Below are 16,078 nucleotides of genomic sequence, written 5' to 3' on the forward strand. Positions count from 1 at the left end.
GGAGATCACGGGCATCTTGTCATTTCTACAACTTTATGCCAGATACGCAGATTGCTAAAATAAGTCCTCACAAGTGGAACTGTCAAAATTAATTGATGAATCCACAATGAATGCATGTGTAATTATTCATTGGATATTGTCATCCTTCATGAAAACAGACTTTATCACTGACCAAACCGATTTAAATTTCCAAGTTTTGTGGGTACAATAATCAATTTAATTTTTAGTTTTGCAGTTTTTTAAATCAGTAAACAATACTAGATAAACACCAATAGTGAATAAACAGTAAATAGGGAAAAAAACAATTAGTCATTTTTCCCCCCAAAACACAACTTTTATCTTAATATTCAGGGAAAAATCGATAGGAAAATTGGTTATACAAATATTCGACAGAGACAGTCTTATACTAGTCCAAGCATTGTACTCATATTACTATTACATTTGTGGAGTAAGAATCAATCCAGAATAATCAAACAGAAGAATCCAAATTTAGACAGGGTTTCTGCAGGTATCAGTATATTTAATGCTTTTGTAATGTGGTGACAGAAATAATAGAGCTTTCTTTTCAAATTGAGATGAAATTAATCAGAACAGGAAGAAGCATTGTTGTATGCTTGAATTTTGTTAAGTATTACAGATATGTATTGTCATTATAATAATTTTCTGCTTGGCACATAAAACAACCTTTTGCTGAACTATGTTATAATAACTCCTTCACAAACCATTTTAGACCTTATGCCTTATTTTAGTTTTACGTGGATGCGTATTGTCATTTAGAATAATTTTCAGTCAGATGAGCCAGAAAAACTAGATGTTAAACTATTTTCTCGAGTTTTTGATATAAACAAATAAAAGACCACTACAAATGTCGTCCCGTAAATATCTAACGGGCTAATTTATCGCGTTTAAAACATCACATGACCGAATCCAGAAAACAGACGACATTGAAGAAAATATGTTTGACGTTAGGAGTGACAAAAAGGGGAGGAAAAAAATTAAGATTCATCACCTCTGTATCCTCCCCCGTCCCCGCTGCGGTTCTGATATCCGCCACCGCCGCCACGCGGGGAGTCGCGGCTGTCGTAGCGCGAGAAGCTGCCGCGGCCGCGGTACCCGCCCTGCCGGTTGTCAAAGCGCTTGTCGGGCGGCGGGCCCGCCTTGCGGCCCTCCTCGTTGTACTGCTTTACCAGCTTCTCTGCGTCTTCGCGCTGCAGCTCCACATAGGTGACCCCCTCCAGGAAGTCGCACGCTTCCGGCAGGCTGAAGTTGGCTTTTGGGAGGGGAAGCCCATGAAGGGGGTGGAGAGGAGGACAGAAAAGGGGTGGGGGTGGGGGGGTGTAGTGAGGACAAGAGCAGCCACACCACAAAAAGACAAAAAAAACAAAGAGCAGACTAATTAGTGTCACGTAGAGGAGGCGGAAAGAGCACAAAGATTAAGTGACAAGGAGCAAACGTTCCCTCCGTGGAGGCAACATTTGAGTAAACGACAAAGGAGAGAAACGGGGGCGGGTGGGCTAAGAATGACTGCTGCAAACCAAGAGAGCTACGGTGAAGTGGGAGAAAATTAAAACCAACGGTAATCCAGTTTACAGGGTGGTGCCAGGAATATTCATGTTTATAGTTTCCTCAATTAGACGTTCAAACGCTCAATAGAAGAAAACTTGCAACAATCGCTTTGATGAATGGTAAAAGATCTTTTTTTTTTTTTTAAAAATGTATCGGAAGTGCGTGTGTTTATCTGTTGAAAACTAACAACCGGGGTTAATCTTAGCTGCCGACATACAGTAAGTCTGGAATATCAAATTTATGGCCAGTTCTGGCCCGCAAGTGGGTGTATTATGGCCCACAAGATAATTTTATAATGTCAAGTATAAAAATTACCAGAATTAATTTTTTTTCTCAATAAATGATAAACTATTTTTTTTTTGATTAATCATGTTATTTTTTCTCATTAACATATCATATTGTGATTGTACTATTTTGAACAGTATTTAAAAAAAAATTCTAAGTTGTTGTTTTAAAGATATAAATATATACCATGATTTCATTGGTCCGGCCCACTTGAAAATAGATTCTTCTTCAAGTGGAAAAAAGAAATTTAGGATTTTTTTCCAGAGAGAAAAATGGTCATATTAGGTAATGTTTTGTCAGATAGCTATAAAAATATTTACAGTACCAAAAGAATGCCTTCAAATTAGCATAAAACCTTTGTTTCGAAAAGGAGTGCATCTACACTTTTGTTAAGTCTGCTACTTGAGAAGCTCTCTGATTGGCTGAATAGTTTCCATTGGGAAGATCAAACATTAAACTTGCACAGTCTGAAACTCTCCAATAAAAGGCATGTTGATAAGTATCGATACATGAGTTATTATTATTATTGTTGGTATTCAAGGTTTGAATTTTGGGGAGAAAAATCCGATTCAATTCAGTGGGATTACGATTGGTAATTACACGCAATGAGTTGCCTGCTCTTATTTCACATGTCAGATTTGTAAATGTGGCATTCCCTTCAGACCGCTTTCAAAGACAATTCAATATGGAGCGCCATGTATTTTCAACTGGAACTTAAGAAAAGCCAAAAAATGGCAAACAGCTGGGGATATATTACACGGGGGAAAAAAACGTTTGGATGGATAGTTAACCGCCAATTTAGCGGGGATTACTGAAAGTGAAATTAACGGGATTAGGCCACTACTTAGTTTGCAGCACATACTAAAAGGCAAAAAGAGGATCATTGGAAGAGAGAGAGAAAAAAAAAAAACTTAAAAAAAACAAATGTCCGGTTCTGATAAATTAGTGGGGGCAGGGGGAATGGAAAAGGGGGTATTTGGGGGGGGACATCTTCCAAGTTTGGATTTTTTTTTTTTTACACAGAAAAACAAAAAGTAGATCTGGTGTTTTGTTGCTTGTATCCACAGCAGTCCTACCTTTCATTTCTAACACAGCATGATCGGGCACATCCTTCCCCTGCTCATTGGTTTGCTTTAATGATCGCTCTTTAAAATCCTCGTCCGTGGGACAAATTACAATAGCCTTGCGTTGAAAACCCTCAAAAGGACGCATTTTTCGTCTCCTGGCTGATCCATATACATTTGTCTAGCAATGGCGACAAGAAAGAGGTAGAAGCTTGTTTGTTATTGTTTTACTTGCAAAGGCGTTCCGCTGGAATGGGAAGCTGGAACCCTGCAATCATCAAGTGACACAGGTTTGTTTGGCTGGGATGAGGCTACGGGTTAGCTCGGTTGCTAGAGGCCGCGTCGCTCGCCAGGCTTACCTGCAGTGTCCGCCGCCTGTCCTTCGCGCCGGGTGGCCCGATAAAGGGAAAGGGGGGGACCCAGAAAAGAATCACGGCTCGTTTCAATAACACCGCATTGCCCTTTTGAACCATGTTAGTGAGTGAAGCAGTTTGAACGTGAAAACGTAAAATAAGTCGCCATGCTGGCAAGATACCTTAGCGATTGGTTAGCGCACGTGAGTCAAACAAAATTCTAAAAACATTTGTATTGATTAGGTGTAAAAGCATTGTACCATTAGCTGAAAAAAATGTAAGGCAAAGATCAGTATTACACTTAATGTACTGTCCTGACAAATGGTTTTCATGTCATTATTACCATAATTCACCAAATATAATTTTGGGGTCAAATTAAGGTATTTTCTCTGTTACGGTGTATAAGAAGCACTGACACTTTGGCAACAACGTAAAAACTATAGCACGGCAGAATGAACCTCATCTTTTGTAAACCCTTCATGGTTTTTTGCGTTCATGTCTATACCTTGTAGATTTATTGCATGTTAAGCGTGTTTCAGATTGCGCACATTTTAGCGGTCAGTGAGCGCCTCGCCGGTGGAACTTTGAATGTGCTCGAAGTTGTTTTTCATTTTCCTAGCGATGCAGCTCAAGTTCATTTAACCGTGAATACCCGCAGTTAAAAAAAAAAAAAAAAAAAAATCAATTAATAAACGAGTCAAACGGAATACCTTTTAGTGTTCTCTCACCGGTGCACTCTTCTTTGAATCAGCTGGAGACATCCTAACTTTTACATAATCCTCTCCGTTTTAGTGCTATTCCTATGCGTGAACAAAGAGGGACTCGGACGTTGGTTCAGTCTGCTCGCTTCTTTCATTGAAAATAATGCCGTAACAACCTCAGCTAACACAAGCCGCTGTTAGCTGCAACAGGCACTTGCTGCTAACAGCCAACTGACTTCCTCCTCTAGCTCGTCCCATTCCTGCAATTATTGTAAGAATACGGCCAGTATAAAAATACACATCTGTGTATCAAAACTTATGCGGATTAAAGATCAATCATCTCCAAATGGTGTTGAAAAAAAAAATCTAAGTTACGGTTTATAGGACACACCCATAAATTTTGGCTTTCATTTTTTGGGGAAAAAAAGTATGTCATATATTTAGGGAATTACACGAACTTGTTAATATGACCAACACTACATTAGCGGCTTCCATACAATTTGGTGTTACACCATCATCAGGGATCGACGAGTACTGATAGCAGGTATTGGTCTTAAGCTGTTACCTTCCCTTTAAAATACTCGCAGCCTATGATAAACTTCTAACTACAACTTAGAAGAATGGAAAATTGCCATTTATTCCATGAATTTTTAAGGAAAACGTTATCTTGGAACAGGTTAGCTTTTCTTTAAAATGATCGGTCGCAAGTGATATAAATACTTTGTATCGACGATTTCTCAAATTTCAGTATCGACGATTTCTCAAAAGTTGAGTATTAGTATCGGCCTGAAAAAATGCCCGAACCGGCACAGGAATTCTGTTAAGAACCGAAGATACAGCTTACTTTTTTTAAGCAAATAGACATTTGAAAAAGCTATCGGATCGATTTTACACACACACACACACACACACACACACACACACACACACACACACACACACACACACACACACAATTACCCAACGCAGGTCTCACGCACATCTTGAAAGTGACACTGTTCCTAATAAAACCACTACAAAGAATTCAATGACGAAAAGTGCCAGTATGTCACCAACAAGACTGAAGACAACACTAATGAGGCATTAGTGCACAGGACTGAAAGTTGGAAAAATTTGTAATGCTTTTTTTCAATTTTTTTTCGTTGCTATTAGCAAGCTGTGCAAATGTGTGTCATAGAATTAAATGAGTTTTCCTTCCTTTTTGTTGGTGTGTGTGATCAACTTTGACTGCTTTACGTGAAATAGAAGAGATGACCTATTCTGGCGTTATAAACAAGGCTTTCAAAATTGAGAATTGCAACAACTAAGAAAGCTTTGGCAAACGAGCAAAAACTTACATCGTTTTCACCATTTTAGGGAAGTTATTATTTTATATAACTTCCACAAATGCATATATTATTAGAATGGAAGACTCTTTTTTCCAACGTTTTGAACCCTGCAGCATTTAATAGTTTATTTCTGTGGGTTTTTTTCTGAACAGAGTCAAGTGGTTACCCAGTCTCGTCGCTTCTGATCAATGAAATACCCAAAAAAAGTCACAAACAATCCTAATATATAAAAGTTTGCAAAAAAGTACCTGTGTGAGCTATTTCTTTGCTAATATTCCTTTTAACAACAAAAGGGACCTGTGTAATTATCGACATTATTTGGAGAGGAAAAAAAAAATGATAAAATGGTATTTAGAGTAACTAAAAGTTAGTCAAATTGAATGCAAATATGCCATTTAATTGATAAGGTTTAATGACTATATTTAGCTATTGCGGCTTTAAATCAAATGCATATCGGAGTCCGGAATTTACGGAAATCACCTGAGGTACTTTAAGTGGACAATTAGTATGTAGTCCGTATTATAACAATATAAGTTGGAAACATCTGACTTAATTTGCACAATTGACAAGCTTTTTTCAAAACAAGCAGAGAATACACTTATTTAATTTGTATTATTTTAAAAATGTTACATCAACGGCACAGCGGCTTTTTAAAAAAGACCGGCGTTAGTAGCGGTAAAACATAATAGCAGCGAATCGTAGTTACAGGAGACAAACCTGCCATAGCATTGAGATAATTCCCGCGATACAATTTGGCAGGAAGAAAGAACAAATCTCATCGTGGTTAACAATAATGAAGCAAAATAAGATCATATAACTTGCACTAAGAAAGAATACGAAAACATTAAGCCCTCATGAACAAAGCTTAACACGGCTTGATCGAGTTTAAGATGATGGGTCCCCCTCAAACCCCCTAGACTTACCTGGACTTACCTGGTTTCCCATGGAGCTCTTGTCCCACTTGACACGACAACACAGATAAAACTCACCTGCGGATACTCACGTCTCCACGGAAACGTCGCCATCTGACCCTACCTACCTTTGCCGAGCCCCCGCTACCAAGGACCTGAAAATCTCAACGCTGTTAGTCACTACTTACCTTGGGGGTCAATTCATTAAAACACACACTCAACAGTTCCATGTATCTCACTTCTACTTATGAAAACAGCTTTTAAAGTGAAAAAGCTCTCTCTTAGCAATTAGCAACAGAAGGTGTTTTTCTTACTCACCAGAGTCAGAGCTTACTTGTTTCTCAACATCTTTACAATGTCATGGTCTACTTGTACATTGTCGCAGTTCACAAGACAAACAGTATTGTATTATGACAGGAGATAGCAAGTGCAAAAAATGTATATAGCGAGGGATGACAACATGAAATAAATAATCTGTCACTTTGGTTTACAATACAAGACAAGCAAAGTGACAAAAAGAGGGTGAGATTCAATGCGGCTTGTACTACTTCTACAATACACAGAGCCCCCCTGAAAAATAAATAGATATTCCATTAGAGAGAGTCATCATTGAGTGACGGTTGCGAGTGTCGACAGTGTGCGCGCGGCCGCCAGTACGCTACCTGGTCCAGAATGTAATTGCGTCTCTTGCGTGCGGCGATCTCGATCAAGCGGTTCAGACACTGCGTGGCCTGTTGGATCAGGACGTCCCAGCGGCCGGCGTAGTTCCTCTGGCGCCGCAGGCCCATCATCTAAACAACGCAGCGCCATGTTAAATGTGCGTGGGAAAAAAATAAATAAAAAATGATAGAAATCTGATGATTGACAAAAAAGTAGTAATAAGAATGCATTTTATCAATAGAGTGAAACGAGTGAGGCCGACCAATATCAGACCACCATCTCCGTGAGGAGACGCCTACCAATAGCAGACCAGAATTGTAGTGACGCGTTGCAGGGAGGCAAATGTGATGGCGACTGAAAATAAGTGTAATTACCTAAAAACGCCTGCAAAACAACACAAATACAGCCAAGCCTCAAGGGTCATGACAGTTGTTTTTGTCGCAAAACTGGGAAAATACCATAAAGGGGGGATGAAAAATAACTCAATATTCCACATCGCAACATGTAAACAACGTAAGCCAGGGATGCTGTAACACGGGGGGCCGTTGTTTTTTTTTGGGTGGGGGAGAGTTGTTTTTTCGAGCTTACTGCATTCCACTCACCTTCATCTTGTCCATGATGGCATTGGTGCCCAGGATGTTGTACTTCTTCTCAGGGTTGGTCTCAGCATGCTTGACAGCCCAGGTGGTCTTTCCACAAGCGGGCAGGCCGACCATCATCAGAATCTGATAACAAGCACACCAAAAGTAGGAGTCTCAATTGGAGTTGGCACATTTGCACCAATTAGGGGCTAGCTGCCATGTCTGTTTTGATAACACACACACTTTTTGGGGCATTTGATTAAAACTAAATCATATGTGAGACATGTATTTTTAAGGTTAATTTAAGATGACTTTGAAATGGGTTCTATTCCATGACAGTTGACTGTCCCAATCATCTTGTTTCCTACATATTCATACCTATAATTAATTAATAATTGAGGTTTGTTAAAGACTTGCAAGAATAATTGTCAAATCAGGAATAGAAAAAACAAAAATAACCTCAGCCTTTGTTAGTTTTGCAAACTCCTACCTTTAACAGTAACTTTTTTTTTTAATAAAACATAATTACAGAAATTAACGATTTTCAACAAGAACCCTGGGCTATGTCAAATTGCTACCTTATTTTTCCTTTGATTATGAACAACAGTAACCATGAATAAAAACAGCGGTGCAGGCAAAAACATCGTCCCAATTCTCAAAATGCTACCTTCACTTTTTTATGCCATGTGGTAAGCATGAAAACAGTTCCTGTCCTTGTTCAGGCAGAGATGGATATTGCATTTTCCACAGCGCACATGGGAAAAGTATCCTGTGCAGTGCCTGCACCTTTGGCGCTTTTCCCAGGATGGAAAGTGGTCCAGCATTTCTCTTCTGACATCTGGAGGTTGATGTCAGAAGAGATCTGACATCTACAGTTGAATCATGCTTTGCTTTATACACACCCGCCAGGATCAGCAGTCCCAGGTACGCACGAAACTCCTGCACTGTCAAATTGGACCATCCTCTGGTGGTCCGCTGCCCTTGAAGATTTGTCATCTTGACTATGGTGTCCACGATGTTGTCATTGAAATAAAGGTTGAAGGCGGTGGCCGGGCTGCTGATCCTGGCGATGGCGTAGCAAGAGGGACCGGGAGTTGGAAGCTTTGGAGGTACAAAGTGTCCGGCCACTTCACTGGTCAACGACCAAATGATCTTTCGATTTTTTTACTTCCAAGTTATCTTCTGCTCATCCGCGTCATTGTGATCGTCTTGTTCTTCTTCTTCTACTTCCTCCTCCTCATCCCCACAAGTATCCCCGTCTTCATTGGAAGATTCACTTGTATAATTTGGCTCTCATCCGCAGATGCGTCGGCAGACTCGGAAAAAAACCTCACCTTCCTCCACGATAGCCGCTCTCGCCTGCATAGTAGAAAATTTGCCTGCCATCTTTGTATGTTGAATACCGGGTCCGATGGATGCCGGCGAAGCGACCGGTTATCAAGGTCAAGTAGAATGTCACTATCCAATCCGATGTCGATTGGAAAACAAGTCTCAAATGCTCCTCAAATAGATGTTGAGATACCGACATTAACGTTGTCCGCCCCGTCTCGCTCAAACAAACCGATACAAACGTGCATGATTTTATTTTAAATAATAAAATATGCAAGCTTGCGTGATTTCAAATAATGAAAAATACCAGCAAGCGATTGCAACATGATTTTCCTGCAAAGAATGCTCACGTGAAAAGTGAAAAGTAATTGCAAGAAATGTGTGAACGTAATGTCTTCTAAGAACACGTTTACACACGCATCTAATGAAACGCACGGCAAAATACACAACTTGAAAAAAGTGAGACAAGCCTAGCTGCCAATTGCCCACTCACACAGAGTAACTCCAAAAAGAACCGTGCTGCAAATTCTAAACTGTTGCACCATGGCGCTCTAATTTTTCAACTACAAATGGTTATTTTTCCAACTTAAACCCCATTCTAGTTCATGCTTTTTTCATTGCATTTTAAACTTATTTGTTATATAACATTTTATGCAGTTTTTTTCCACCACGCTGTTGAGCGGTGGTCGAGATAAATGAACAGAAATTTCAAGGATGACCTGTGTGTTACTCCTTATGATGATGGCACCAGAGACCAGTTAATAGGTTTTCTTGTCATAGTGTCAAAACTTATATGGAAACAAAGGCTTGCTTCAAACCAGTGAGAATGTAGTTGAACTTTAACATTATTTAATCCAGGGGAGGTTTCACCTCTAGTGATATTTTTGCCCAATGCTTTCTCTGGTTCAGTTGAAGAAAACATAGCTCCCCAAATAGAAACATAAAAACAGCCTGTGTCTTACCTCGCATTCGTTTTTGCTGGCAGGTCCCTTTGTGCCTCTTATCTTCTGTTCCAGGGCCACGCTGTGAATGTAAGTGAAGCCGCTGGGCGGAGGGAAGTATGGCTGCTTTTGTCCAAAGTTGAACTCCACAGCGCAGTTCTTCACCAGAACGTGGGGGAAAAGCGCACGGCCCGCCAGTTCTTCCTTGGTGGTCGTGAAGGCTACGCCCAGGTCCACGCCATTCTTGGAGAAAGTCATCTGTACTTCTTCGCCTTGGTCAAAGTCCTGACAATATCATGGCGGGTGTTAGCTTTTTTTTGGGCATACCCGCTGATGTTTGACGTTGTTGTCACTTACAATGTAGCAGCCGATAACATCATTTTCTCCAAATCTCTCTCCATAATCTGCAAATTTACAGTCGCTCGATTTCTTCCCGGTTCCTCCATATCCAAAAGAAAAGGGCTCCTCTCCTACGACGAGAAACAAGGGCAGTTTGAATGAACAGCTGCGGATTTGGCTTTGAGGCTTATTTACACCACGTGGTGGTTGCTCTCACCAAGCTGAGTGCTGCTGTGGTTGAGTGACCATCCGATTCGAACCACATGCGGATCCGGTTCCGAACTGGGAAGGTGCTTGACAGGAATTTCCTCATTGATCTGAAGGAAAAGAGAAACGTTGAATTTGGCCCTTACTTGATTAATTCATCTGTTTAATCTGATTGATCAATTAATTGGATTAAAAAAAATCTTTGTTTAGGGTCTTTATTAAGAAATGGACATTTGTTCAAACTGACAGCGCAAAACATAAAAAATGATTAGTATTAAGATTCATTACTGGTCCGTGACGAGGAAAAAAAAAAAGGCAACATTTTTAATGTGTTTTCCAAAGCAAATGTAGATTTTTAAAACACCCTTTCACAGAAAGATCAGTCTGCTTTAATCTATAACTGAATGAGGATATTTACTATCCAAAATAGTTGCAACTAGCCTACAGGCAGGTGATTCATGGGAAACGGCGAGCACAATATGTCTTCGACTGCAAAGTTTTTCAAACTTGAAGGTGCATTTACATTTACCCCTTACAGGGGAGAAATTCTGCTGAAGTGCAGAAATAAAAAAAAAAGCTGAATATTCTGATAGTTCTTTAGAAAAAGACAGTATCAATTTTTGACGCTTACCTTCATCTCGTAGCACACGCGTCCGCAGTTGACCCCATGGGTGGCCCGCGCCCCAGCCCACAAGTAAGCGAAGCCTTCGATGGTCAGCGGGTAGCCACTGTAGCGATCTCGGGACACTTTGAAGTGCAGATCACAGTTGTCTGAAAGCAAAGTGATAATTTAGTGAGTATCCTTTAAGGGAATATATAAATGAGCCCCACCTAACACTTACATGTATCGATAGTAACAAGAGTGTCATCAATGTTCTCTTCTTCATCTTCTGCTGGCGGCTGTGGCGTGCGAGACCTTAAGAATAGAGAAACATTTTCATGGTTAGTTGTAACAACATTGATAACACTGTAACATTAACAGAATTTTGAGACAATTGGCTTACCATTTAAAACCTAACAAGACATTTTTTAACAATTTTGTAAACACTAACAAAAGCAAAAGAAAATCAGGAAAAAAAGTCACTTTTTCTATTCTGTACTGGGACGCAGTAGGTTTTAAAACGATTTGTCCATCAACTTCTACCCTTTTCTTAAGACTGAAATTGCTTTATTGATCACATATTTAGCATACCTGCAAATAAGTCACAGAGAAAGTCTGACCATTTTGCTATGAAATGTACAGCCAAGGCATCAGTTTCATTAGTATTAAAAGCATGAAAAAAAAAATACTAGTTGAAGAGGAATATAACGGTTAGCCGCCGTAACTTTGGCTAGCACTAAACTGTTTGCTGCTAAGTTTAAGCGGCTTGCAACTACTAGCAAGGAAAGGCAGGAACTGTTCTGAGTGAAGCTTCATCTGTATCAAAAATTGTTTATATTGTGGTTGGTAGGAAACAAAGCTGGGCTCGTCAAGCCCAGCTGGTTGAAAGGAGCACCCCTCAAAAGCGCATCATAAAGCACACGCCAAAAATGCACAACAGTTTCTTATGGTGCCCATTCTGTCAACGATGGTTTGGTAGAAAAGGTTTTACTTGATAACTGGCCCGTGGATCAAAGGTTGGGCATTGTGCTATCATCAACCACACCATGAATAATGGAAAAAAAAAAATATTTTTTTGGTGAGTGATCCATGCATGCATGACACCACACTGAGAGGCTTATAGGATCACAGCACGGAACAACCACGTATTTTTGTTTTTTTTCTAAGGTATCTCACAAGTTTGACTATCTCCCGCCTACACAAGCAAATGATGAATGACAAAGGAATGTTACGTGATAATTTATTTACAAACAACAATTTGTACAATCAAAAAAAACAACTTTGAAGGTGTTACAGATACTGAACATAATCCTGTCACAAAAATAAGGAATTGGCTTTTCACATCTACTCACAGTAGTTCTGTTTGGTGTGGTAAGCAGTAAAACATTCTCCTGGATGCAAGGCCACACAACAGCCTACGCACCACATTCGTGTATCTTTGCGCAGGCCTCTGCGAGAGCAGACCCGGCACCTTTTCGATCTCTTGGTTGGATTTGCGGTGGGGCTCGATTTCCTCATGTTTTCGAGTTTGTGTCTGCCAATTTGCCCGTCCAGTCTGCTGTCTGGATCGCTTCGATAGGGTGCCCTTTTCAAACCAAACTTTGCGCACGCCTCCTTTTTGGCCTGGGGCTGCACATGCTGCTTGACCGTCCAGGATTTCACTACACTACGCATGAACTCCAAGAGGGATTTACAGTCCTCTGGGTGCCTGGCTCTGTAGATGACGTGGGCATTGAACATGCATATTTGGAAAAGATAGGCGACAAACTTCTTGGGCCAGTTAACCAGCTTTCGGACAAAGGGGTAGTATGCCATGTTTTTGTCTAACTTATCCACCCCATTCATGGAGGAGTTGTACGCGACAACACACTCGGGCTTGAACGTGGGACCCTCGTCGGGGTATCCCTTCGGAAACCCTTCAACTTTCTGCATTTTATCTTCGTGGCATGTAGTCACCAACTGTTTGTCCTGCCAAGCGACTACCATCACCCTCTTATTGTGGCGAGCAACCTTCTCGTCCACCCTAGAGTTATTCTTCGTTACTTTTGAAAAGATCCCGGGTTGGCCCCTGTTCTTCTTCAGCGTTCCACAGACATTGGTTTCAGCATTCAGTAGAAGCTCGCACATTGCTATGGAATTGTACGACTCGCTCATATACAGAGTATAACCATGACCTGGTAGACGATCAAGAAGAGAGAAGACTATATCCGCCATTGTAAGAGCTTCCCTAAGATCAGGCAGCATATTGAAACAATACCCGGTGGCAGAATCGCATAGTATGTACGATTTGATTCCATATTTAACACGCTTCTTTGGGTTGTAAGCTCTGAAGGATACGCACCCCCGCCAAAGCATCATACCCTCGTCAATGCAAATGTTTTGCCCTGGTTGATACATCTCCTTGAACTTTTCCACAATGTAGTCCAACACTGGGCGGACTTCATACATTTTGTCAGTATCATCCTGTAGCAGACTATTGTTGTAATTAAGGAACTTCCATATAACCTGAAATCTGTTCCTTGGCATGGTCTGGCCAAAATGGGGCGTTATGTCTACCTCATCTACACTCCAGTATAGTGAGATGGTTTGCTTTTTGACATAACTGGTGAGAAAAGTCAGTCCAAAGAAGGTTTTCAGTTCTGGGACGGAGACTGGTTTCCAGGCAAAAACTCTACTATGTGGCTGACTCTTGGACTGTGTTTGAAAATACTGAGTGGCGCAAAGGTTGGTGTGATCTGCTATAAGTTGAAATAGCTCGTCAGTTAGGAAGAGCTCCAGGAAGTCAGCTGGCAGATTGGAATCCAACTCTGCGGCAGTACTCCGAGGTCCAGGAGATGCTGTGAAGGTGAACTTGTTTGGTTGCCAGTTATGCTCATGCCAGGTACCGTCTTCCTCATGATCTCTGCTCTCTTCAGTATCTGTTAATTATACACACAAAAGCAAAATCACCGTTAGCATTTAAATATTTTGTATTGCAATGGTGACAGTGAAGGAAAAATCTTTTTGTACCTTCTTCCACGCCGTGAACTGATGTCGGACTGAAATCACTGCTTGACGCACGACTGCAAAATATAAACATGGAAACAATTACCATAAGAATTTTTTTTCCCTATAATGGAATGTGCAGATTTTTTTTTTTACCTTTCCTCTTCAGACTGCCAACTGGATGGAGACCCCTGCAGGAGGCACGATCTGTGTAAATTGAAAATTCCTTCACATCAGTATAATGTTACAGTATAAAAACAAGTGAAACTAAATTACATTTATGAGACTTTGACAAAGGGCAGAAGGGGGGATTGCTTTGATCACTCAGTGATTCCTCCTTATCCCCTTTGTATAGTAGGCATGGGCTGGTTACCTGTTTTAAGGTATACAGCCGCATAAAAAAATAAATAAAAAATTCCGGTTTTAAAACAGCTGCAAATGCAACAAAATTTTTATTATCTTCACCATACAAACCACATCCATAAGAATTTTGTTTCATCTCCTTCTATAAAAAGGTTGAAATTTTGGGAAGGTATATTATGGTGATTTGAATGCCACCCAAAGAGATCAAAATTGAACGATCATCAGTGGGATTGGCAGTTTTTGTTACTGTACGGCAATGAACGAATGGTGTAGGCCAACTTCGGCCATTGAGAAGCATCACCGCATCTTGCTAGCTAAGCTACTTGGATGCAGCAGCCAGCGCGGAGACTTTTTAAAGCACTTTAGGTGCATTGCGGTAAACATTTGGATCCAAATTGGGACATTTTTTGCTCTTCTATGAGAACAACCGTATTTTAGGACTATAAGACGCACCAGATTTTAGAGTGCAGGCGCAATCAACAAGCCCAGTTTTTTTTTTTAATATAGTGGGTTGGAAGGCCAATGGGTGATATGACACTGAAGTGCAGATTAGGAAAACAAACTGGTACAGGAAATGAAATTCTTGACCAAGGGAGAAAAAAAAGCCTTATGAATCGCAAAATATGGTAACTGCAACAGCGGAACACCTTTGCTTTGTTTCCTTGTATGTCACATTCTGATACTGGCCCATGCCTCTATCAAAGCAATAAAAATGAGCTTGCTAACAAGCTAGTTCTTACCTCGATTCCTTTCAGGAGCATCTGTGGATGAGGCTTGGCTGCTCCCCGTTGATCCAGACGGTAACTACTCATCTGACGAATCCGGGTCGGGTTCGCTACATTTATTTGACCCGGATTCATTAGACAAGCTGGGCTTTGGTAAAATCTGCCGCGAGCTATGTTGACTCACGGATGATTTGTTTGTTTTTTCTTTTATTTTAAATGAGAAATATCTTTCAACAATTTGTCCTGTCATCCACACGGCCAAGTACTGCCGCCTTGAGGCTTAACATGTCTGGAAATGAACAAAAACCCATGTATGCAATCTGGTGTGGCATTTTTATTTTTCGTTCAAACAAGGCAGTGGACAGAACTGAAAACATTTTAAGGCAATATTGGCAGTGAGACAAGCACTAATATAAAACTGTGGCTTGCATTTAAAAGAGCCACATGGGGAATGACCATGAGGCCCCAGTTATGAACAAGCCTTTTTTTTTTGCTTTAGCACTGTGGCTTGGCCCAAAAGGTCACGAGCCAGACCAAACGGGTTCAAAGACAGTGCTAAAAACCTTTTACTACAGTAGGTATGGGCCACACAGTGATTTTGACACTTTCTTTAGTTTAGTGACATCTCAAACACGTTAACAATCTTTCCCTTCTATTAAACATGAACAAAATGTGTTTGATGGGAAGATAATTAATGCACGCAAAGAAAGCATGGGAACAGCAGCATTTTAACAATCTGCATCTATACATTTTTGGCTATTTTCATGAAAGTTTGTGTGTGCATAAAGCATGGCCACCAACATTTTACCAGTCGGCATTTTTTTGGGGGCTATTTTCATGAATGTGTGTGCACGCATGTGTAAAGAGCAATAACTGCAAAATCTTCCAACATTTCACCAAATGTTTACTAATATGATTATTATGACTGCGTGTGTGCCCAATAGATGAGTTTTGAGTGATAGCGTGTAGCACAATGTCCTGGGTGCAAGGGGATATGACAAGATTTGCACATCCATCTGGTTTCCCTGCGCTGGCCATTGCGTGTGCAAACCCTACATCGTCTCGTAGGCTTTGTCTTCGACTTGGTGGGCTTGATGGAAATAAGTTTGTGGCTGGCAAACTGTCCATCCAGCCTGCTT

The 16,078-nt window shown here is 40.6% G+C and overlaps 1 non-coding gene across 1 annotated transcript; it reads right to left on the bottom strand.

Annotated features, from left to right (window-relative positions):
- Nucleotides 1-15,355: 15,355 nt before the first annotated feature.
- LOC148415601 (small nucleolar RNA SNORA50) lies at nt 15,356-15,497 on the bottom strand. Its single transcript, XR_015867342.1, has one exon. It is a non-coding gene; the product is annotated as a small nucleolar RNA SNORA50 (small nucleolar RNA).
- Nucleotides 15,498-16,078: the final 581 nt, after the last annotated feature.

Source organism: Hippichthys cyanospilos, chromosome 11 (assembly GCF_059441005.1).
Source record: "Hippichthys cyanospilos isolate Australia breed blue-spotted pipefish chromosome 11, RoL_Hcya_1.0, whole genome shotgun sequence".
Lineage (NCBI taxonomy): Eukaryota > Metazoa > Chordata > Actinopteri > Syngnathiformes > Syngnathidae > Hippichthys > Hippichthys cyanospilos.